General features: G+C 39.5%; 1 long non-coding RNA gene across 1 annotated transcript; it reads left to right on the top strand.

Annotated features, from left to right (window-relative positions):
* The first annotated feature begins 1968 nt into the window (after positions 1–1968).
* LOC126628026 (uncharacterized) lies at positions 1969–8543 on the top strand. Its single transcript, XR_007625211.1, has 2 exons — positions 1969–2044; positions 7943–8543. It is a non-coding gene; the product is annotated as an uncharacterized LOC126628026 (long non-coding RNA).
* The last annotated feature ends 14858 nt before the right edge of the window (positions 8544–23401 follow it).

Here is a 23401-nt window from a genome sequence, read left to right as displayed (position 1 = left end):
TGGTACAATAACTTTTTTTGTTAATTTTGGTTAATGTACCCATACATATATGTACACACACACACAATATAATAGAGAGTATCATTTATATTTTATTATTTTTAATCCTATAAATTATGGTTTTTATTTAAAATCTCATTAATATAAACAATTACAAATTTCAATTTTTAATTTTTAATTTTAAAAATATAGTAACTTACATTATTACATTAATGTCAGGGACCTCAATCAAAAACTAAAAACTAACAAGGTTTCAATCAAAGAATATTGATAGCTAAGGACCGCATCCAAAGTGTCCCTAAAATTAATGACATGCTTCAGATTCCCTTTTGAAGGGGAGCACGCATTTTTCGTGCAACCTTAAGGCCTTGAACATGCAGCGAAACATGAATGTATGACGTTTTTTTGTTTGTCTCTTTTTGAGGGAGGACTGTCGTAGGTTTTTCTGGTATGATTTAGAGAGAAAGACTTAAAACGAGTTCATGAAATTTGTGGTCTGCCCCGTTGTTTTGATACGACTATTTGTTTTTGTTTGGGGTGGGGGGGTGGGGGGGGGGGGGGGGGGGTGGGAGCCTATGTCTTGTTCATGGAGATCCTGTAATTGTTGGGATGGAGCTGCAGGTGAAAGGTTCCTGGTTCTGGCTGTTGAAGAAACATAAGATGATCAGAACTATGGAGGAAAGTCGTTAATTGGTGCGACAAGGGTGAATTTGGTGGTAACAGTACTTGGTTTGTTAGTTTGCGTACGTGTTTTCAAAGCATAACATTACAACTCTTACTCGTTGGTGTTCTGGTGTAGGAATTATAGCCCTGTAAATTGTATTTTATATCGATTGATCGATTGTCTTGAATTTGTGTAAAGTTTAAACAAAGATCATCATCACAGTTAAAAAACGTGGAATTTTCAGACTCATGATGGATTGTTTGATCTTGAATTATTCACAACTTTTCGCTCCCTTTTCTCTCCTTTTAATGTTTTGCATATCTGTTTTGCGCTGATGGCAGTCGAGTTGCTTGGGGCCTTTTTATGTACGGTCTCTCTATACCTTGGGGTAAAGGGTTCCGTCATGTTCTTGTGGACGTGATTTTGCTGTTGTTCAGCTTGTTCTTGTAGAGAATTGCTGTTGCACCCCAATGGAAGCTTTATATTTGCCTTGCAAGACTCTATTACACAGAGATTGGGTCTGTCTCTGGATAAATGAATTACTGTTTCTGAGACTCCTCCTTGTTCTTAGAGATAACGATTTGATACGAATTTCTAAGCCGAGAGATGTTGTCATGTAGTTTTTCGCTTATTTTAGGCATTAAATTTGATATCTGGTTTGGAGACCCCATCATGCCCCGGCCTAAAGCTCGTTGTTGGTTTGCTACCCACCCTTAGAGAGTGGGGTGCCCTACTAACCCGAGTAGCATAGGGCGTGCTTAGTGCGACCTCACACCCCATACGGGGGTTTGTGAACAGATTTCAAACACTTTTACCCACCTGGGTCGGGCTCCACTTCCATCAATCACCTTAATGCCCTGCCTAGTTACAAGCACACGCTACTAGGCTCGGCAATATAACTGTGTGTTGTAACAACTTATAAGCAGCTGCGTCAGTAATAGTATTGTTCGATGTGGGATTAGAGTAAGAGCCTAGAGGTAGATCTATATTCCCCGTTCAACGTGTTTCTTTTATTCAAGCCGCATGCCTCTAGTGAATAAGAGGACAAACAATGCCTTGGACATTCAGAAACAAAAAAGATAAAAACAGAAACTAGAATAATAAAACACCGTAGATATTATTGGCACTCTAAATAATATAGACCAGAAGTTGCAAATTCAGGCGAAGGTATATTATTGGCACTCTAAATAATATAGACCAGAAGTTGCAAATTAAGGCGAAGGTGACAATTTCAGGAAGCGGGTCTCTCTTAACTCCTCTAACGATTTCCATAGCATTTTAAAAATCAGAAAATTGGTGGGAACCTCGATCCTTCCCTCGTTCTGCTGTCTCGGGAATACTTTGCAAAGTATGATTACAAAATATAACATGTATAATATGGTGGAGTGGACTCTGCAATGGTGGTCTCTGATTCTACGAAGGAGAAGGAAAATCAAAATGAGATGGTATATTAGTTGCTAGTTTGCAGAGAGAGCTGATCAGTAATGCCCTTGTCATTCAAGTAAAAGGGATCTTAACCAATTGCTATTTTGTTTATGCTGGTAGAAATGAAGGATAAAGAATTGGAGCCAATTGTCAAGTTCCATGCATCTCTTATCGGCGGTGAAAATTGGGAGCAGAGGAATATGTAAAGCATAGTTGAAAGCTGCTGCTAACGTTTTGGTTGTTTGAGCATTAAGGGAGTACAATGGATTGTTGCTAGAGTGAAATTCCAACCTTGAGGACAAGGTTGTTTTCATGGGAGGGGTAATGTTAGGATGCTATTAAGCACTCGCCACGTCACATGCCATATCGTCCTTTGTAATACGATTTTACTAGTCCATGTGTAATATTTGTTAGGAAGTTGGTTTGATCTTTAGCCTGCAACAATTTATATAATGTGTTCTTGTGCAGAGAAAACTGTGCTGAAGAAGTTGATTGTAATCTGGTTCTTCAGTAATTGCAATTGTTCTTGTGTATATGAATCAAGGTTCGAACAGGGTCTAAATTATGAAATTTTGGCAATTATGATCGTGAGGAGGGATGATGCTAGTGTGAGGAAAGTCGTTGGCGCGACAAGGGTGAATTTGGTGGTGCAGTTGTAAGTATGGAAACTTATGCTTTTTCCTTTTTTTTGGTGAACACTTACGCTTCTTGCTTTGGACTGATCTTATTCATCTCTCTGCATGAATCTTTTTCATTTTTTGGTAACAGTACTTACTTTGTTAGTTTGCATACGTGTTTCCAAAGCATGACATTATAAGTCTTCCTCGTTGGTGTTCCGGTGTAGGAATTATTGCCCTGTAATTTGTATTTTATGACCTCATAGTGCGCAAAAATCACTGTAGGATCAAGCGAATATTGATAAGGGGCAACTTCAAGCCAACAAAACTCCTTGCTTTGCGAGGGTCGGGGCGCGTGGGGAGACGTCTATTGTGTGCAAACTTATCTTTGCTTTACAAAAATATTGTTTCCACGACTCGAACTCTTGCCTTTCGGCCACAAATGAGCAACCTTTCGATCAAGCGAATGTTGATATCCATTCTAAATTCAACTGCTGGTCGTTTGTCTTGAATTTGTGTAAAGTTTAAACATAGATTATCTAAGTAAAAAAATATAATTTTCAATCTCTTGATAGATTGTTTGATCTTGAATTATTCACTATTCTCACTCTCCTTTTTCTCTAATTAATATTTTGCATATCTGTTGTGCGCTGATAGCAGTTGAGTTGCTTGGGGCCTTTTTACGATCTCTCTATGGCTAGGGACAGCGGGTTCCGTCATGTGCTTGTGGACATTTTAATTTTGGAAATACATTGAAAACAAGAAAAAGAGAAGAATATAAAAAGAGAGAGAAGAAGAATAGTGTTCTTATATGTTTATAAATAAAGAAAAAGAGGAAATAAAAATGGAATTCCGTAATTTTTGAAGTTATTAACTTTTTTACACACATATCTTACTGTTATCACCATGTGTTCCAGTCACACCGAAAAATCACTCATTTGATAGATTCAATATGAGTCAAACACCAATCCAAATGGTTTTGTGGCACTAATACAGTTACTAACATGAAAATTGAAAATCTAATACATGTTTCAAGAAATTTCTCAAATAATATTTCTAAGCTATATATTGTGAGTCTATGGTCCAATTGACATCGTCAAGCCACTATGTCTTGTTCGGTCCACGAGATGTGAAGGTGTATCGTGACCTCAAAATCTCAGAAATACCAACAATGGAGGGGCGACGATTGGAGTCAGTCTACGTAATGTCAGCAGAATCTGCATATGTAGATAGGACAAGGAAAAATGAAACATCAGATTTATGGCACATGCAGTTAGGTCACGTTAGCTATCACAAGCTAAATGTGATGATGAAGAAGTCAATGTTTAAGGGGCTACCTCAACTTGACGTGAGAACGGGCACGGTTTGTGCAGGATGTCAGTATGGTAAAGCACATCAATTACCATACGAAGAGTCAAAGTTTAAAGCGAAAGAGCCATTGGAGTTGGTTCATTCCGATGTGTTCGGGCCCATCAAGCAACCATCGATACATGGTGACGTTCATTGATGACTTCTCCAGTTATGTGTGGGTTTTCTTTATGAAAGAAAAATCTGAAACATATTCAAAATTTAAAGAGTTTAAGGAGACAGTTGAAGGAGAAGTGGGAAAGAAAATCCGTTGCATACGCACGGATAATGGAGGAGAATATACCTCGAATGCATTTTCCTAGTATCTAAGAGATTGTAGAATGCGTCACCAGTTCACATGTGCCAACACGCCACAACAGAATGGCGTAGCGGAAAGAAAGAACCGGCATCTTGTAGAAATATGTCGAAGTATGCTCCATGACAAGAATGTACCAGGAAGGTTTTGGGCAGAAGATATGAAAACTGCAGCTCAAGTAATCAACAGGCTTCCTCAACCAAAGTTAGAATTTGTCTCACCCTTTGAAAAACTGTGGGATATGAAACCTACAGTTAGTTACTTTCGAGTATTTGGCTGTGTATGTTATGTATTTGTTCCTGATCATTTACGGAGCAAGTTTGACAAGAAAGCTGTTAGATGTATCTTTGTGGGATACGACAGCCAAATAAAGGGGTGGAAATGTTGCGATCCAACAAGTGGAAGATGTTACACTTCACGAGATGTGGTGTTTGATGAAGCGTCTTCTTGGTGGTCCTCAGAGAAGGAGGTGCTACTAGACTCCAGAGAATTTGGAGAAAAGCTGCAACAGAAGATGAGGGAGCATACTATCCAACTCCAACTGACGTGTATCAACAACCAAATGAAAATGGTGGGCCTAGTGAAACAGAAGAATCAACTCCACAATCTCAACTCCGAAGGTCAACAAGAACACGAAGGTCAAATCCTAAATATGCCAATGCAGCCATAATTGAAGAAGCAACAGAGCCTGAGACGTTCGAAGAAGCATCGCAGAGTTCTGAGTGGATGACAGCTATGAAAGAAGAGATCAATGCACTTCAGCAAAATCAGACTTGGGATATCGTGCCAAAGCCAAGAGATGTGAAATACATATTCTGCAAGTGGGTTTACAAGATAAAGCGCCGTCCAGATGGGTCAATCGAGAGGTACAAGGTACGATTGGTAGCTCGTGGTTTCTCTCAACAATACGGACTAGACTATGATGAAACGTTTAGTCTAGTGAAAAAACTTACAACAGTAGGAGTCCTACTTGCAGTTGCAGCCAACAAAGACTGGAATCTATGGCAGATGGATGTGAAAAATACTTTTCTTCATGGAGAGCTGGATCGGGAGATCTACATGATCTAACCAATGAGATTTCATAGCCAAGATCATCCTGAATATGTGTGTAAGCTGCGAAAAGCACTCTACGGATTGAAACAAGCACCCATGGTGTGGTATGGTAAGATTTCTGAATTTCTAACACAAAGTGGTTATTCAGTAACACCTGCAGATTCCAGCTTGTTTGTCAAAGCCAATGAAGGAAAGCTAGCTATCGTGCTAGTGTATGTGGATGACTTAAACATAATCGGTGATGATGAGGCAAAAATTCTTTGGACGAAGGAGAATTTATCAGTCCGTTTCCAGATGAAGGAACTTGGTTAACTCAAGCATTTCCTTTTTCTAGAGGTTGATCGCACACAAGAAGGAATATTTCTCCATCAACAGAAGTATGCCAAAGATTTGTTGAAGAGGTTCGGAATGCTCGAATGCAAGTTGATTTCAACGCTGATGGAGCCAAATGCCAAAATGTGTGCACATGAAGGAAAAGATTTGGAAGATGCGATGATGTATCGACAATTGGTAGGTAGTCTGATCTACTTAACCTTGACTCGACCTGACATTTCTTATGTAGTTGGTGTGATGAGTTGGTACATGAAAAATCCAAAGAAGCCTCACTTGGAAGCAGTTCGACGAATACTGAGATATGTGAAGAGTACAATTGACTATGGTCTTTTGTACAAGAAAGGTGAAGACTGCAAGTTAGTTGGTTACTATGATGCTGACTATGCAGGAGATCATAACACCAGGAGATCAACAAATATGTATGTGTTTAAGCTTGGTTCTGGAACAATTTCTTGGTGTAGCAAGAGACAGTCGACGATTTCATTACCAACCACTGAAGCTGAGTATCGAGCAGCGACAATGGCAGCTCAAGAGAGTACATGGTTGATACAGCTAATGAATAATTTACATCAACCAGTGGATTATGTAGTTCCGTTGTATTGTGACAATCAGTTGGCAATTCTTTTGGCGGAGAATCCGGTCTTTCATGCAAGAACTAAACATGTTGAAGTGCACTATCATTTTATCAAAGAAAAAGTTCTGCAAGAAGAAATTGAGATGAGACAGATCAAGACGGATGATCAAGTTGCGGATTTGTTCACAAAAAGTCTAGGTACATGCAAGCTCGAAATGTTTCGTCGACAGCTCAACATAGTACAGTGAATGAGAGCTGACATTGAGGGGGAGTGTTAAGAATCAATGTCAGCCCAAAAGTCCAACGCAAGTTATCATACAAAGCCCAAATGATAAAGCCCAAGTCCTATCTCAAGCAATTTGTTGAAGCTTGTAGAAACTTCTCAACATGTGTGGAATAGATGATATTTTGTGGCAAGTTTGCTGCAAAGCACTTTGTGTGGTAGGGAATTAATTAGTTTAAATAAATGTGTTGTGTGTATCTCATATAGCTTGCTATAAATACCCAAGTACTCTAGCCTTGTAAATCATCGAGAAGTGAAGAAGAAAATAAGACTACAAGTCTTATAGTGTGTTGAGTGTTTGTGAGAGTTGAGAGCTTTCTATGTAATATTTTCAGTTTAATAAAGTCTTTTGTTGTGTCTCAAATTTTCGAGTGAATTTCTTCTTTGACATATAAAATTTAGAGTTGTTTATTCTAAATTTTTCTCAACATTGTGTGCATCTTTGTTTGAGTTATTTGCTAGATACTTAAGTTGGCAACCTCAGGCTGAGATGACTCAATGAACTGAGGTAACCCAGAAGCAAGGGAAGGAAGATGAACAAGGCAATATGGCAAAAATAAAAAGTTAGAACGATTGGCAAAAAGTGGTTGTAGGATGTGGAGTCGAGCCGGGCAGCACGCTAGGTAAGGGCATCCTCATCTGCGGGATCTGGGCAGCCGGACAGCTGTTGTACCCCATCACGCCCTGGCCTAAAGCTCATTGTTGGTTTGCTACCCACCTTTAGAGAGTGGGGTGCCCTACTAACCCGAGTAGCATAGGGCGTGCTTAAGGCGACCTCACACCCATATGATGGTTTGTGAACAGATTTCAAACACTTTTACCCACCTGGGTCGGGCTCCACTTCCATCAATCACCTTAATGCCCTGCTTAGTTGCAAGTCCACGCTACTAGACTCTGCAATGTAACTGTGTGTTGTAACAACTTATAAGCAGCTGTGTCAGTAATAGTATTGTTCGATGTGGGATTAGAGTAAGAGCCTAGAGGTAGGTCTATTTCCCCCGTTCAACGTGTTTTTTTTATTCAAGCCGCGTGCCTCTAGTTCATAAGAGGACAAATAATGCCTTGTAAATTCAGATACAAAAAAGATAAAAACAGAAACTAGAATAATAAAACACCGTAGATATTATTGGCACTCTAAATAATATAGACCAGAAGTTGCAAATTCAGGCGAAGGTGACAATTTCAGGAAGCGGGTCTCTCTTAACTCCTCTAACGATTTCCATAGCATTTTAAAAATCAGAATATTGGCAGGAACCTTGATCCTTCCCTCGTTCTGCTGTCTCGGGAATACTTTGCAAAGTATGATTACAAAACATAACATGTATAATAGGTGGAGTGGAGTCTGCAATGGTGGTCTCTGATTCTATGACAGAGAAGGAAAATCAAAATGAGATGGTATATTAGTTGCTAGTTTGCAGAGAGAGCTGATCAGTATTGCCCTTGTCATTTAAGTAAAAGGGATCTTAATCAATTGCTATTTTGTTTATACTGATAGAAATGAAGGATATAGAATTGGAGCCAATTGTCAAGTTCCATGCATATTATATCAGCGGTGAATATTGGGAGCAGAGGAATATGGAAAGCATAGTTGAAAGCTGCTGCTCACGTTTTGGTTGTTTGAGCATTAAGGGAGTAACATGGATTGTTGCTAGAGTGAACTTCCAACCTTGAGGACAAGGTTATTTTCATGGGAGGGGTAATGTTAGGATGCTATTAAGCACTCGCCACATCACATGCCATATCATCCTTTGTAATACGATTTTACTGGTCCATGTGTAATATTTTTTAGGAAGTTGGTTTGATCTTTAGCATGCAACAATTTATATAATGTGTTCTTGTGCTGAGGAAACTGTGCGGAAGATGTTGATTGTAATCTGGTTCTTCAGTAATTGCAATTGTTCCTGTGTATATGAAATTTTGGCAATTATGATCGTGAGGTGGGATGATGCTAGTGTGAGGAAAGTCGTTAATTGGCGCGACAAGGGTGAATTTGGTGGTGCAGTTGTAAATATGGAAACTTATGCTTTTTTCTTGTTTTTTTTGGGAATACTTATGCTTCTTGCTTTGTGTTTGCACTCAAAATATACCCATTTTTACTTATTTGGGCAATTTGGGTAAAATATGGCATTTGGAGGATTAATATGCAAGAAAGCTAACTTGGAAGGATATTTAGATGCAAGTGGAAGGGTTGGACATTATAATATTGTTTCTCCAATTCGTTTGGGTGGTGGAGATGTGTATGCCTTCAAGTAGATTGGAAAAGCATTCAGACATTCTTGCAGGAGGCATGTGAAGAAGACAGCTTGCTTCTTTTTATTATTAATTTATTACAAGTGGTGGAGATATGTGGTGGAGATTCAAACTTGCTTATTCTAAACATTTCACAATACAAGCTGCCCAAGCTTCTTTCGGGCAAGTACAAAACCTCAGCAGGAGGGTTTCCTCCAGACCTCTATAAAAAGGAGCAGAAGCACAAGGATTATGGACACTCAAACAAACAAACAAAAGCACAAACTCTGCTCAAACCAGATTTGCCAAAAGCCTTCTTTTATCTAAGTTTATTAGCTCTGCTACTCACTTGTAGTATCGATCTCATTTGTAGTTTTTATGTACTCATTTCCAGTCATATAAATTACAAGCAATCTGCAATATTAGCCACTTTCCCTTGTCATTTATATTTCCAAGCAACCTTGTCATTTACATATTGTTCTATCTCTCCATATAAGTAAAGTCCTTATTTTTAAGGCAAAGAAAGAACCTTGATTTGAGCAACTCCCACTCAAATGGCACAATCTCTTGATTTGAAGTCAAAAGGCGCAACCTCAATCATTCAAATCCCGTCTACTAGCGGCATCTAGTAGTGGCACGCCCGCACCCACCAATCTCGTATGTGCAGTAAATCCCCGACTTGCCCGCAAGGCCCCATGGCGGATTTAGGGAGCGAACATATTTTGGCACGCTCGGTGGGACCCTTATATGAAGTTAGATCATGAACAATCCTTATGTTCATGATTTTTTGGAGGATGACGGTGTGGAAGAGCGCCCAAGCTATGGCTATCACATAAAGCCAACCTATGAGTTGCCAACTTATGGGTACATGGCTGAAAAGTACTCAAGTCCCATGGAACATGATTGTCGGCCAAATAATGGCCATCAAATAAATAATAATCTTGCAGATTGGCCAACTTATGGCTATGATGAAGGTTATTATTCTTTTGAAGACAATCATATTCATGAATACTATGATAGGCCAACAAATGGCTTTGAGTATCAAAATGCTTCCAATGAGTACATAGAGCCAATATATGAGATGCCAACTCATGATCATCCGGATGAAAAGCTCTACAAAGAGGATGTGGGCAAATTAGAGAAGATGTCCAAACTCCATGTGGCAAGCATCGAATATGGTGAAGAGGTGACTAAGTGTTTTAAAAAGGTGGAGGAAAGCTATACAACTTTTGGAGAAACTTTGAGAAAGTTGATAGATCAAATGTGTCAAATCCCCTCTACAAAGCACACTCACCCTACTACAACCAAGGAAGAACAAATCATACACATTGATGAAGGCCAAACAATGGCCCCACCCAATGAAAAATCCATGAAAATGGATATGGTTGTAGGAGACCAAGCTAAGATGGAGATGATGGCTATTGTAGGCCAAACACCAACGCTCGGGGGGCATGAGCCCACACCTCATGTGGAGCCCGAAGAAGAAGAAAATAGCTCATACACTCTTCCCCGCCAACACGAGCATGTTGTCCGCATCGAGATCTCAAGGAGGACAAAGCTTGGGATCAAACATGAATGGCCACCTCCTATGGTTCCCAAGCTATATGGCATGGCCAATTTAAATGACGGGTATGATCTCTCTACACTCAATTTTAAAAAGAGAAAAAGATTTGAGTGTTGAGAGAAAAATAACACTTGAGCAGCCAAGGGGCTTCATCCAATTTGCCCGAATGGCTTTCTTTTGTGTTATTCTTTTGTGCTTTTTCTCCAGTACCCTTCTCCTCCTTTTCCTTCTCTTTCCTTTTCTTTTTTCTTTCTTTCTTTCTTTCTTCCTTTCTTTTCCTTCTTGTCTCTCTCTCTCCTGTCTTTCTGCTGCCCAAAACACTTTTATATCTATGTATCTATATTTATTATATTTTCTTATATGATAAAAGTGTTTTGCCCGACAGGGGCTGTATGTACATGTATGTTATAGTGGGGGATGGAGTGTATATATATATATATATATATAGTAATATATTTTATAAAATGTTGCCCGAACGGGCTATATATATAGTTTTTTGATATATATATTTGATATGTTAAATTGCTTAGCCCGAAAGGGCTATGTTAATATATATCTATATATCTATATATCATATGTCAAAAAGGATAGTGGAAGTTCTTTGCCCGATTGGGCTTGTCATATATATATATATATATAGTATATTATATTATATGTATAGCTTTGAAGAAAAGACAACAAAGAAAATATAAAAAAATAAAATAAATTTGGTTTGTTTTAATTTGCCCGAGAAGGGCTCTCTCTCCTTTTTGCTTTTAAAAATCTGGGTACCCTTTTTTCACTTAGCCCGAGTGGGCATTTCTATTGCCGGACTAAGGGCTTTCTTTTTGTTGTTTTGGTTCACCCAAAGGGGCTTTGTCTTTATGTTCTTTATGTTTTACTGTTTTAGTAGCCTGAAAAGTCTTTTTATTTATTTATTTTTATATCCACTTGCCCGTCAGGGTCTTTAATTTCCTTTTTCTGTTTGCCCGAAAGGGCTCTATTTTCTTTGTGTGTTTCTTGTGCTGTTACAAAGAAAAAGATATAAAAATTAAAAATTCCAAAAATCACAAAAACGTGTTGCTTTCTTGCTTTTGTTTTTTCTTTCTTGCTTTCTTTACCCTTTTTTCTTGTTACGGGGCTTTATAGAAAATATAAAAAAACTGAGCAGTCACCCAAAAGGTCATTTCCCTTTCTTCTATTTTTCTTCTGTCCGAATGGACGTAGTTAGCCCGAACCCAAAACCATCCAATGACTACATTTTCCACAAATTTCACCCAGAATCTTGGAATTGGAGGTTTTATAAAAGCCAAATCATGGCTTTCCTGTGCAAAAATCTATCAGACAGCTTCTCAATGGCTATTGCAAAAGAGCAGGGGGTTATCTTGCCCGACTGGTGGTGCCCGTTGGAACCATAGTCATGCCCGACGGGCATGGCATCTTCCTTGCTGACTCTTACATCGTCGCCAACAGATTCTACATGTTTCCCCAACTCTCACCAGCACTTATGACCAAAGCTCGGGGTAATTCGACAGCTACCATTAGCAGCTACAAGAAAGCTCGAAGAAGATAGCAGAAGATAGATGTTGCAGTTTGCTCGACTGGGTTCCCTTTGCATCTGCCCAACAATCTTTCACTACTCAAATACAGCTGAGGGAGCTTTATATTGAAGATTTTGTCACAGAGCCTCCTAAAGTCTCAGCAGCTATTACAGAAGGAGCATATTGCCCGATAGAGCTATAATCTTGCCCGATGGGAATGAAGTCTTCTCTGCTGCAGGGTGTTCTGTCAATCAGACGTGGGGCCCCATGTTTGATTTGGCATACATATTTGAAGTGTTCTTGCCACAACGGATGTAGCTTCAATGATATGTTACCAAGGTTGCTAATGTTGAGGCTGACCTGGTAGAAAAGGTTGAAAGAAACATTCCTAAAGATGACCCAAGAAACCCAGCTGAGATTGGTGACAATGTTGGGGATATTGCTGTTCTGTGGGCATCATTGTTCGTTTCATCACAACCCTTACTAGTTCTTTGCCATAACCATGGAGGATGTGGGCAGTGCAGCGCTAAAAATAGATAAAGAAGTCCGCAGGCAGTCCAATATCATTCCAGGTCTCATGGAGGGTACTGCTAGGCCCGATGGTGTTACCTGTGTCAAGATCCCCACTGAGGCATCCATCAAGGAGATGATCCCACCAGATGGCAATATCTGCTTCTAACCCTGGCAGTGCATAGAGCAATACTGAAAAGTACATTAAGGCTGGTGCTTCAAAGCATGCAAGGAGCCTTGAGCCGAAGAGTTCATACCCACACAAGGCAGCAGTGGTTGATTTCACCCACTCAATGACGCATCTGGGCTATCACTCAACATCCTTATTAAGCCAGCGGTCATATAGAATGTCGAGGCTGCACTTGTGGGCAATGATTGGGTGGTGGCCCTCAGTCATGGTGAAGGATCTGGAGTGCGGGAGCAGCGGGTTGCTGCCTACTCTCCTCACTCTGTACTCCTTGAGGTGTCTGACGACGGAAGACGGCAGCTTGATCAGCGAGTTTGAAGTTCAACATTTCTCTAACCTCACCGAAGTAATCACAGCTTTTTCCCATAGAGAGAAACAATATAAAGGAGAAACTAAAAGCAGAGATAATTAAAATGGGAAGAGGGATGATCTATGTTTAGAAGATAATAATCTTTTGTTCAAACAAGAAGACGTGTGATCAGATTTCTCAATCTAACTCGCCAGTTCGGAGATGCTGCAATTCTTGCTCGAGGATCGAACTAGAAGGTTATGTACACAGGATTGGAAGAACTGGAAGAGCAGGGGCCGCTGACCTGGCTTACACATTTTTTTGGTGAGCAGGATGCTAATAGTGCAACAAATCTCATCCAAATTTGGAAAAGGTTCGTGAACTAGCTTCCTGTGATGATGGGTTTTTAGATGACTCTGGTGTTGCAGAAGATGGTTACTCCTCCTGGCCATTCTCGACCATGGAGCATATGACCATGTGGCAGTACCTACTAGCAGGAACAAGAAGAATGACTCTCGGCTCTTTCCAGCCCCATGAACCACTGAGCTAGCTAGAAGAGATTGCATGGGAGCTGATGCAGTCATTTAAAATGAAAAATCAAAGATCAACAAAGAGGAGATCGGAAGCTTATGAAAGCTTAATTAGTTTGAAGGTGAAGTTCTGTGTCTGTTTTCTACTTTTCCTTTTCTCTCTCTCTCTCTCTCTCTCTCTCTCTCTTACTTTCCCTTTTCTTTCTTTATCTTTTCCGTTCAGTTCCTTTTTATTTCTTTCCCTTTCTCCCTCTCTTCTTTTTCTTTCTCCTGTCCCTTTCTTGCCCGAAAGGGCATTTCTTTCTTTCTTTCTCTCTTGCTTTTTCTTTACTTTCTCTTTCTTTTCTGTCCCATTTTGCTGACAAGGGGTCTTTCTTTACCCTTTTTTTTTATTGTTCCTCTCTCCTTCTTTCCTTTTTCTTTTCATTCTTTTCTCTTTCTCCTTGTCTCTGTCATGTCTCCCTGTTTTCTTTACTTTGCCCGTTGGGCTTTGTATATTATATATATATATATATATATATATATATGTATATTTATATATAATATTTGAAGAAGAAAATAATCTAAGTGCTTTTGCCCGAGAGGGCTAGATATATATATATATATATATATATTATATTTATATTACATATAAAAAGAGGCCAAAAGAAAAAGACAAAAAAGAATAGTTGCCCAATTTATTTCTCTCTTAACTCTCTTTTCCAGTTTGCCCGACTTCGGGCATTTTTCTAGTTTACTATCTCGGTAACCAGTGAGGATGCTCCTATGTTTTTTTGGTATCAACAAGAAGGATGCACAAGTCAGACAACATTTTTCCAATGCTAGTTGCACTACCCATTGCCTTGCCCCTCTTGCCAAAGTTTAGCAATGACAGAAGGATCGAAGAGGTAGACGTGCCTCTTCCTTCGACATCAATCGTGGCAGCCTTGGGGTTGTAAGTTTCACAAACTTTGCTCAAATTTGTAAAACTTGGGGGGCACTGTTTGCACTCAAAATATACCCATTTTTACTTATTTGGGCAATTTGGGTAAAATATGGCATTTGGAGGATTAATATGCAAGAAAGCTAACTTGGAAGGATATTTAGATGCAAGTGGAAGGGTTGGACATTATAATATTGTTTCTCCAATTCGTTTGGGTGGTGGAGATGTGTATGCCTTCAAGTAGATTGGAAAAGCATTCAGACATTCTTGCAGGAGGCATGTGAAAAAGACAGCTTGCTTCTTTTTATTATTAATTTATTACAAGTGGTGGAGATATGTGGTGGAGATTCAAACTTGCTTATTCTAAACATTTCACAATACAAGCTGCCCAAGCTTCTTTCGGGCAAGTACAAAACCTCAGCAGGAGGGTTTCCTCCAGACCTCTATAAAAAGGAGCAGAAGCACAAGGATTATGGACACTCAAACAAACAAACAAAAGCACAAACTCTGCTCAAACCAGATTTGCCAAAAGCCTTCTTTTATCTAAGTTTATTAGCTCTGCTACTCACTTGTAGTATCGATCTCATTTGTAGTTTTTATGTACTCATTTCCAGTCATATAAATTACAAGCAATCTGCAATATTAGCCACTTTCCCTTGTCATTTATATTTCCAAGCAACCTTGTCATTTACATATTGTTCTATCTCTCCATATAAGTAAAGTCCTTATTTTTAAGGCAAAGAAAGAACCTTGATTTGAGCAACTCCCACTCAAATGGCACAATCTCTTGATTTGAAGTCAAAAGGCGCAACCTTAATCATTCAAATCCCGTCTACTAGCGGCATCTAGTAGTGGCACGCCCGCACCCACCAATCTCGTATGTGCAGTAAATCCCCGACTTGCCCGCAAGGCCCCATGGCGGATTTAGGGAGCGAACACTTTGGACTGATGTTAATCTCTCTGCATGAATCTTTCACCAATCTCGTATGTGCAGTAACTCCCCGACTTGCCCGCAAGGCCCCATGGCCGATTTAGGGAGCGAACACTTTGGACTGATGTTAATCTCTCTGCATGAATCTTTTTCATTTTTTGGTAACAGTACTTGCTTTGTTAGTTTGCATACGTGCTTCCAAAGCATGACATTATAAGTCTTCCTCGTTGGTGTTCCGGTGTAGGAATTATTGCCCTGTAATTTGTATTTTATGACCTTCATAGTGCGCTAAAGGCACTGAAGGATCAAGTGAATATTGATAAAGAGCGACTCCAAGCCAACAAGGCTCCTCGTTTTGCGAGGATTGGGGCGTGTGGGGAGACTTCTATCGTGTGCAGCCTTATCTTTGTTTTGCAAAAAGACCGTTTCCACTACTCGAACTCTTGGCCTTTCGGCCACAAATGAGCAACCTTTCGATCAAACGAATGTTGATATCCATTCTAAATTCAACTGCAGGTCGTTTGTCTTGAATTTGTGTAAAGTTTAAACATAGATTATCTAAGTATAAAAATATAATTTTCAAACTCTTGATGGATTGTTTGATCTTGAATTATTCACTATTCTCGCTCTCCTTTCTCTCTAATTAATATTTTGCATATCTGTTGTGCGTTGATAGCAGTCGAGTTGCTTGGGGCCTTTTTGTGGTCTCTCTATGGCTTGGGACAGTGGGTTTCGTCATGTTCTTGTGGACATTTTAATTTTGGAAATATATTGAAAACAAGAAAAAAAGAAGAAAAAGGAGAGAATAAGAGTAGTGTTCTTATCTGTTTATAAATAAAGAAAAAGAGAAAATAAAAATGAAAGTCCGTATTTCTTAAGTTATCAACTTTTTAACACACATATCTTACTATTACCATGTGTTCCAGTAACACAAAAAAATCACTCATTTGAGAGATTCAATATGAGTCAAACAATTTATAACTTAATATCCGACGTTGATTTCTTGTATTGTTAACATAAACTTAACCCTTAAAAACGGATACCATCATCCAAATACCTCCATAGAGAAAGAAAACAAAATACCTTCATATATGTCACACACTTTCTTTTCCGAATATTTTGAAAAAAATGATAAAATGAACATGTTTATCTTGTTATTTAAATAAAAGATGAAAAAAATAATTATAAACAAACACTCTGTTTCAACTGTCAACAAGTTTCTCACTTATCTCAACTTTCAGTAAGCTTCACACAAAGACAAACTCAATCAGTTTTATGTACAGTTTAAGAATATTTTTCTCCTATACTCTTATTCATCTATTTCTCACTTATAACTCAGAAAGACAATAAGCTTTCTGTATAGTTTAAGAATTTTCTCTCCTACACTTATTCATCTATTTCTCACTTATAACTTAGAAAGACAGTAAGTTTTCTATATAGTTTAAGAATCTTTTCTCCTGCTTATTCATACATATGCTCAGTCAGTTTTCTATACCGTTTAAGTTTTCTCTCAATCAGAAAGACATGCTCAGTTTTCTCTAGAATTGAAGAATTCTCTCTTACAGTTATTCATCCATTTCTCACTTATCTCAACTTGACTTCAAAAAGGTTTTCTGTACAGTTTAAGATTTGTTTTCTCCTAATGTTATTCATTCATTTTCCCTTATCTCAACTCCAATCAACTTCAGAAAGACATACGTACAGTTTAAAACTTTTCTCTCCTAGTGTTATTCATCCATTACAATTCATCTATGAGTTAATACAAATATGAAAAATGAGAAAGAAAAACTGGAATTTTTCTCCTCTCCGATTGCCACCTGAGCAAGAAAGCAAACAAAGGTGTAAGCCAAGTGTGTATTAGAGATTTAAATAGTAAGGCTACTCAAGCTAGCCATGGACACGATATCTCCCGTTCACCATGCCAAGTATTCAAGCCCTAATCTTCCACAAGCCACGTTTCAGTCATGTCTGCCTTCCTCCGTCATATAAGTACCACCACCGTCTCGGGTTATGGTTTCTCAAACTCACCATCCGAATTAAAAAATAATAATAATAATCACGAAAAAAATCCTCGATTCTTCTCAAAAAATTCTCAGAATCTCGAACTCGGAGATGGTTGCTGGTAGTAGCAGTGTTGGAGTTGCGGAGAAGAAGCCAGGGAAGTGGCCAGAGCAGGGAAGCTCGAGGAAAGGTTGCATGAGGGGAAAAGGAGGGCCGGAGAACGCTATGTGCACTTGCAAGGGCGTCAGGCAAATGAGCTGGGGGAAATGGGTTGTGGAAATTTGCGGGGCCTGGCTCTGGCTCGGGACTTTCGACACCTCCCATGAGGCTGCTCTGGCTTATGATGCCACCAACCGGAAGCTCTACGGTTCCTAGGCGAAGCTCAATTTGCCAGATCAACAAGCCCCTAAATATCACCGTCATCAATTGAACCCGCACCTGCAACATCAAGTATTTCCTATTGAGAAATGATTTCCTTTTATTAATTTTAAAATTAGTTACACTGAGGTATATATATATATATATATACCTAGATTTACACAGGTAAAGAAAATAGTTACAGTGGTAACTATTCTAACAACTAACCAACTTTTACTAAAGCTAACTTTTACTAGATTCTTTTACAACAGTAACTTGCTCTTCACACCCCCTCAAGCTAAATGGAGAAGGTTGAAGTGAAAGCTTGGACCGAAGCTGGAGAAATCTGGGTCTTGGCAGGGATTTAGTGTGAATAACTGCTAGTTAATCCGCACTACAGACAATCTGAACAGTAAGAAGCTTAGCCAAAACAAGCTCTCGGATGTAATGATAATCGATTTCAACATGCTTTGTGCGAGCATGAAAAACCGGATTGGAGGCTAAGGCAATAGCAGAAACATTATCACACCATATTTGTGGCAAAGATGGCAACTGGAACCCAATATCAGTTAAAAGTTGACAAATCCAAGTAATTTCAGCAAGGGTATGTGCAAGGGATCGGTACTCAGCTTCAGTGGAGGATCGTGCAACCGTGTGTTGTTTCTTTGCACTCAAACTAACAAGGCAAGAACCAAGAAAGATGCAAAAACCACCAGTGGATCTTCTATCCCAAGAGCATCCTGCCCCATCAGCATCTGAAAAGACTTTGAGAAGTAGGGGAAATGTAGTTTTGGGAAACCATAAGCCATAACCAAGTGTTCCTTTTAGATACCAGAGTATGAGTTTTACGGCTTGAAGATGAGGTTCTCTAGGATAGTGCGTGAACTGGCACACCAAGTTAACTGCAAAAGACAAATCCGGCCGAGTCCAAGTAAGGTATTGGAGGGCTCCAACAATGGATCGATATTCCTTTGGATTGGACAATAAAGAACCGGTGTGATCAAGCTTGGCTGAGCTAAGGGGAGTGGCACATGGCTTTGCCCCATCCATTTTGGTTCTCTTGAGAAGGTCTAATATGTATTTGGATTGATGAATGAAAGCTCCTGTGGTTGATTTCTGAACTTCCAAACCAAGAAAATAATGAAGATCACCGAGATCCTTAATGGGAAATTGAGAGCTCAACTGAGAAATAATGTTGTGGCAAACAATAGAAGAAGGTCCAATCACTATGATATCATCCATATAAACAAGAACCAAAACCAAAGTGGGGTTGTGCAACACAAAAAAACTATGATCAGAGTGTGAAGCTTTAAATCCCATGGAGAAAAGAGCAGATTGAAGTTTTTCATACCAAGCACGAGGTGCTTGCTTTAAGCCATATAAGGATTTCTTCAAGTGACAGACATGAGTAGGATTATCTTGATCAATGAACCCTGTTGGCTGAGCCATATAGACATTCTCTTTCAAATGACCATGCAGAAATGCATTACTGATATCCAACTGATGGAGAAACCAATTTGATTGGACTGCAAGAGTAAGAATGAGTCTTATAGTCACAGGTTTAGCAACTGGGCTGAAAGTATCACTATAATCAATGCCCTTTTGTTGATTGTAACCTTTAGCAACTAGCCGAGCCTTGTAACGATCCACATAGCCATCTGGTTTCCTCTTAATCTGAAAAACCCATTTACATCCAACCAAATTATGAGTAGAGGTAGAGGAAACAAGTTGCCAAGTTCCTGTATTTTGCAAAGCATTAAATTCATCCTGCATTGCAGCTCTCCACTGAGGATGTTTAGAAGCTTGGATATATGTAGTGGGAATAAAATCATTGTCCAAATGAGAGGGCACATGATGTTTGGCGACAGTAAAGGCCTTAGGTTTGTATATCCCAGACTTGGATCGTGTTTGCATCAGATGAACAGATGAAACAAGAGGTACAGGATGTGGTTCAGGGACTTGGAGATGAGAAGAGTGAGATGAGGAAGGTGATGAGGGTGCAGTAAAAGATGCATGAGAAGACAATGGCGCAGGTTGAGTATGGGAGGAAGGTATGGGTGGTGGAATAGGGGAATGGGGAGGAGTAAATGAATAAACGTTGGGAAATGTGAGGGAAAAGGGTGAGTAAACTTTGGTGGTATTTAAAGGGGAAGATTTAAAAAGATATGGATCATGAAAGGGAAAAGTTTGTTCATCAAAATGAACATGTCTAGATAGATAAACCCGATTAGTGAAGGGATCTAGACATCGATAACCCTTGTGAGCTAAACTATAGCCAATGAAAACACACATCTTGCTCTTGGGTTCTAACTTGGAGTTGGTATATGGTTTCAACCAGGGAAAGCATTGACATCCAAAGACCCGAAGAGAATTGTAATCTGGAACTTTCCTGAAAAATTGTTCCCAAGGAGAGGACTTGTTGACTGGAGGAAGTCGATTAATAAGATACATGGCAGTAAGAAAAGCTTCAACCCAGAATTGATGAGGAACTTGTGATGCAATGAGAAGAGTGCGAGCAGTCTCAACAATATGTTTGTGCTTTCTTTCAGCACAACTATTTTGCTGAGGAGTGTAGGGGCAACTGAGTTGCTGCTGAATTCCATGTAAAGAAAGGTGATGCTTGAAGTTAGAACTAATAAATTCACACCCTGAGTCTGATCTTAAAGTGCCAATCTTGTGTCTAGAAAGATTATTAACAAGAGCTTGAAATTGCACAAAAATAGGAAACACTTCTGATTTATGTTTGAGAGGATACAACCAAGTGTATTTGGTAAAATCATCTACAAATATGACATAAAAGCGATAACCACTAATAGAGCATATTGGAGCTGGCACCCAAACATCCGCATGAACCAATTCTAGAGACCTAGAAGTAGTACAGAGAGAATCTTGAAATGGTAACTTGGCACATTTGCCTAAAACACAATTTGAGCAAAACAATTGCTGAACAATATTAGAAATAGGCAGTGAAGACTTGGATAGCAATGACCGAAAAGTCTTGAACGTTGGATGCCCCAAACGTTGATGCCAAACATGAGAGGAGGTCCTTATTGCAAAATGAGCATGAATCTTTGTTGCAGTAGAAGAAGCAGAAAATGGATAGAGACCACAACTGACAGGAGCTCTAAAAAGCATCCTCCCCGTAGTAAGATCCTTGACATTAAAGTCAAAAGGATTAACGGTTAATAAACACCAATTATCACGCAAAAACATATTGGCAGAAAGAAGATCATGCTTCAATTGAGGAACATGTAACACATTCTTTAATTGAAAATTGGCAGAGGGTGTTTTAAGTAAAGTAGAACCAGTATGGAGAATTGGAAAACCTTGGCCATCTCCAATATAGACTTTATCTGGACCAGTGTAGGGCCGCGGATTCTGAAGATTGTGAATATTGTTGGTCATATGAGAGCTTGCTTCGGAATCAAAGAGCCATGGTGGAGAAGAAGAGGTGTTGGAAGATGCATACATCGCAAGCTTAGCTGGTGGAACACGCCCTTGAAAATTTGGATTCATGCGGTTGGAACAATCAATAGCCAGATGTCCAGTGTCCTCACAAATTTGACATGGAGTGACAGAAGAATTGAAAGATTTGAAGCCACGATTTCCACCTTGATTGCCACCACGATTGGTTGAGGAATTATTGAACCGATTGTATCGATTACTGTTGTTGTAGTTCATCTGAGAGTTGAGCATTTGAAGCTGTCGGAATAGAAGCAAATGCCTGATACAGTTCAAATGAACCTTGAGTTTGCTTTCGGCAAGCAAGAGCCATTTCTTTGCTGAGAAGAAATCCATGTAAATCATCAATAGTAGTGTCAGCAAGACGAAAGTGAATTGAATCCATGAAGGAATCATATTCATCAGGCAATCCATTAAGAATTAGGTGAAGGAGATCTGAATCGTCAACTGGTGCACCGGCTGCAGTGAAAGCATCCGTAATTTCTTTGATGCGTTGTAAATATTCAAAAATGGTGGAAGTTCCCTTTGACATCGATTGCAAATTCGATCTCAACTGATGAATATGAGAACGAGAGACTCCACAAAATCGCTTTTCAAGATTTTGCCAAAGTTCACGGGCTGATTGAACACCAACAGTAAAGGGAATCAAATCCTCAGAGAGAGTGGAATTGATCCAAATGATGATGTTTTGATCTTTTTCGTACCAAATCTCAAAGGCTGGATTCGGAATTGAGGACAGATTTCCAGAAATATCAGCAAGAAATTGAGGCGGTGGCGGTTCAGATCCATCAACAATACAGGTGAGCTTGTAGCGGCAGAAGATCGGCTCGAAAAGAGAACGCCAAACAAGATAATTGTGACGCTTGAGTTTTGTTTGAATCATACTCCCGATGTTTTGAATCGTGATAGAGTTGATCGAAGGTTGAAAGAAGGAGTTAGGGTTTATGTTCGTCGGAGAAGAATGGAGATGAGCAGGCTGCGAAGAAGAAGGATTCGCAATCGCCGAAGAAGAAGCAACAGGGGCGGCCACTGGAGAGGAAGAATTAGAAGAATTTGCTGCCATTGATGAACAAGACTGAAGGTTGGCAGACGGAAGCAACTGTGTTTGGTAGGTAGGAAAATAAGCAAGAAAATAGCCAAAGAGGATCGAAGTCGGTGGACTTAGGCGAGAGATACCATATTGACAAATGATTTCCTTTTATTAATTTTAAAATTAGTTATACTGATGTATATATATATATATATATATACCTAGATTTACACAGGTAAAGAAAATAGTTACAGTGGTAACTATTCTAACAACTAACCAACTTTTACTAAAGCTAACTTTTACTAGATTCTTTTACAACAGTAACTTGCTCTTCATGTCCCTCGTCCGCCAATCCCGGCGTGCCACCTCTTATCCTGCATGTTATGTTGCTCCCGAGAAAGATAATGCAGTACCTGTTATTTGTAATAATTGTGTGAACGTGAAGGTGGATCAGCCCCCCGGAAATTATAATTCTCGCCGGGCTGAGACCCAGCTGAAGCAGGGTGGCATGAAAGTGGAGGAGAATATGACTAGTGATGTGAACAATGAAGGAATGGATGGGATATTCTGGGGGGAACATGAGCGAGAGTTTTCCGGTGTTTGATAACTCGATATGGACAGAGGCATCGCTTGATCTTCCGTTGATGGCAGATCAAGGGAATTTTGGTGGCTGTTTCGGGGATGTGCATCAGTTTGGGGATGTGCAGTAGTACTTCGATTCAAAGTAGTCCCAAACATTCTCCATAATGTAATCCAGAAATGACTCAAGAACTTGGTGTCTCGATCAGAAGTGATGGACTTAGGTACCCCATGCAATCGAACAACCTTCCTAAAAAACAGTTTGGCTATGTTTGATGCATCAGCGGTTTTTCTGCAAGCAATGAAATGAGCCATCTTGGAGAACCTGTCAACCACCACAAAAACTAAATCCATTCCCCTTGGTGTTCGGGGTAGTCCAAGCACAAAATCCATAGCAATGTCCTCCCAAATATCGTTAGGAACAGGTAAAGGCATGTAAAGACCCGTATTTTGGACTTGCCCCTTTGAAACCTGACAAGTGTAACACTTCCTCACAATGGCTCCAACATCCCGTTTCAATTGTGGCCAAAAGTACCTTTCTTCCAAACTTGCTATCGTCTTGTCACGACCAAGATGACCGCTTAATCCTCCTCCATGCAAATCTCGAATAAGCTTTTCCCGCAAGGAAGAGATAGGAACACATAATTGGTTACCCTTGAACAGAAAACCTTCGTTGAT

This window comes from Malus sylvestris, chromosome 7, assembly GCF_916048215.2.
Source record: "Malus sylvestris chromosome 7, drMalSylv7.2, whole genome shotgun sequence".
In the NCBI taxonomy this organism is placed as follows: domain Eukaryota; kingdom Viridiplantae; phylum Streptophyta; class Magnoliopsida; order Rosales; family Rosaceae; genus Malus; species Malus sylvestris.
This window is presented reverse-complemented; position numbering and strand designations above follow the sequence as displayed.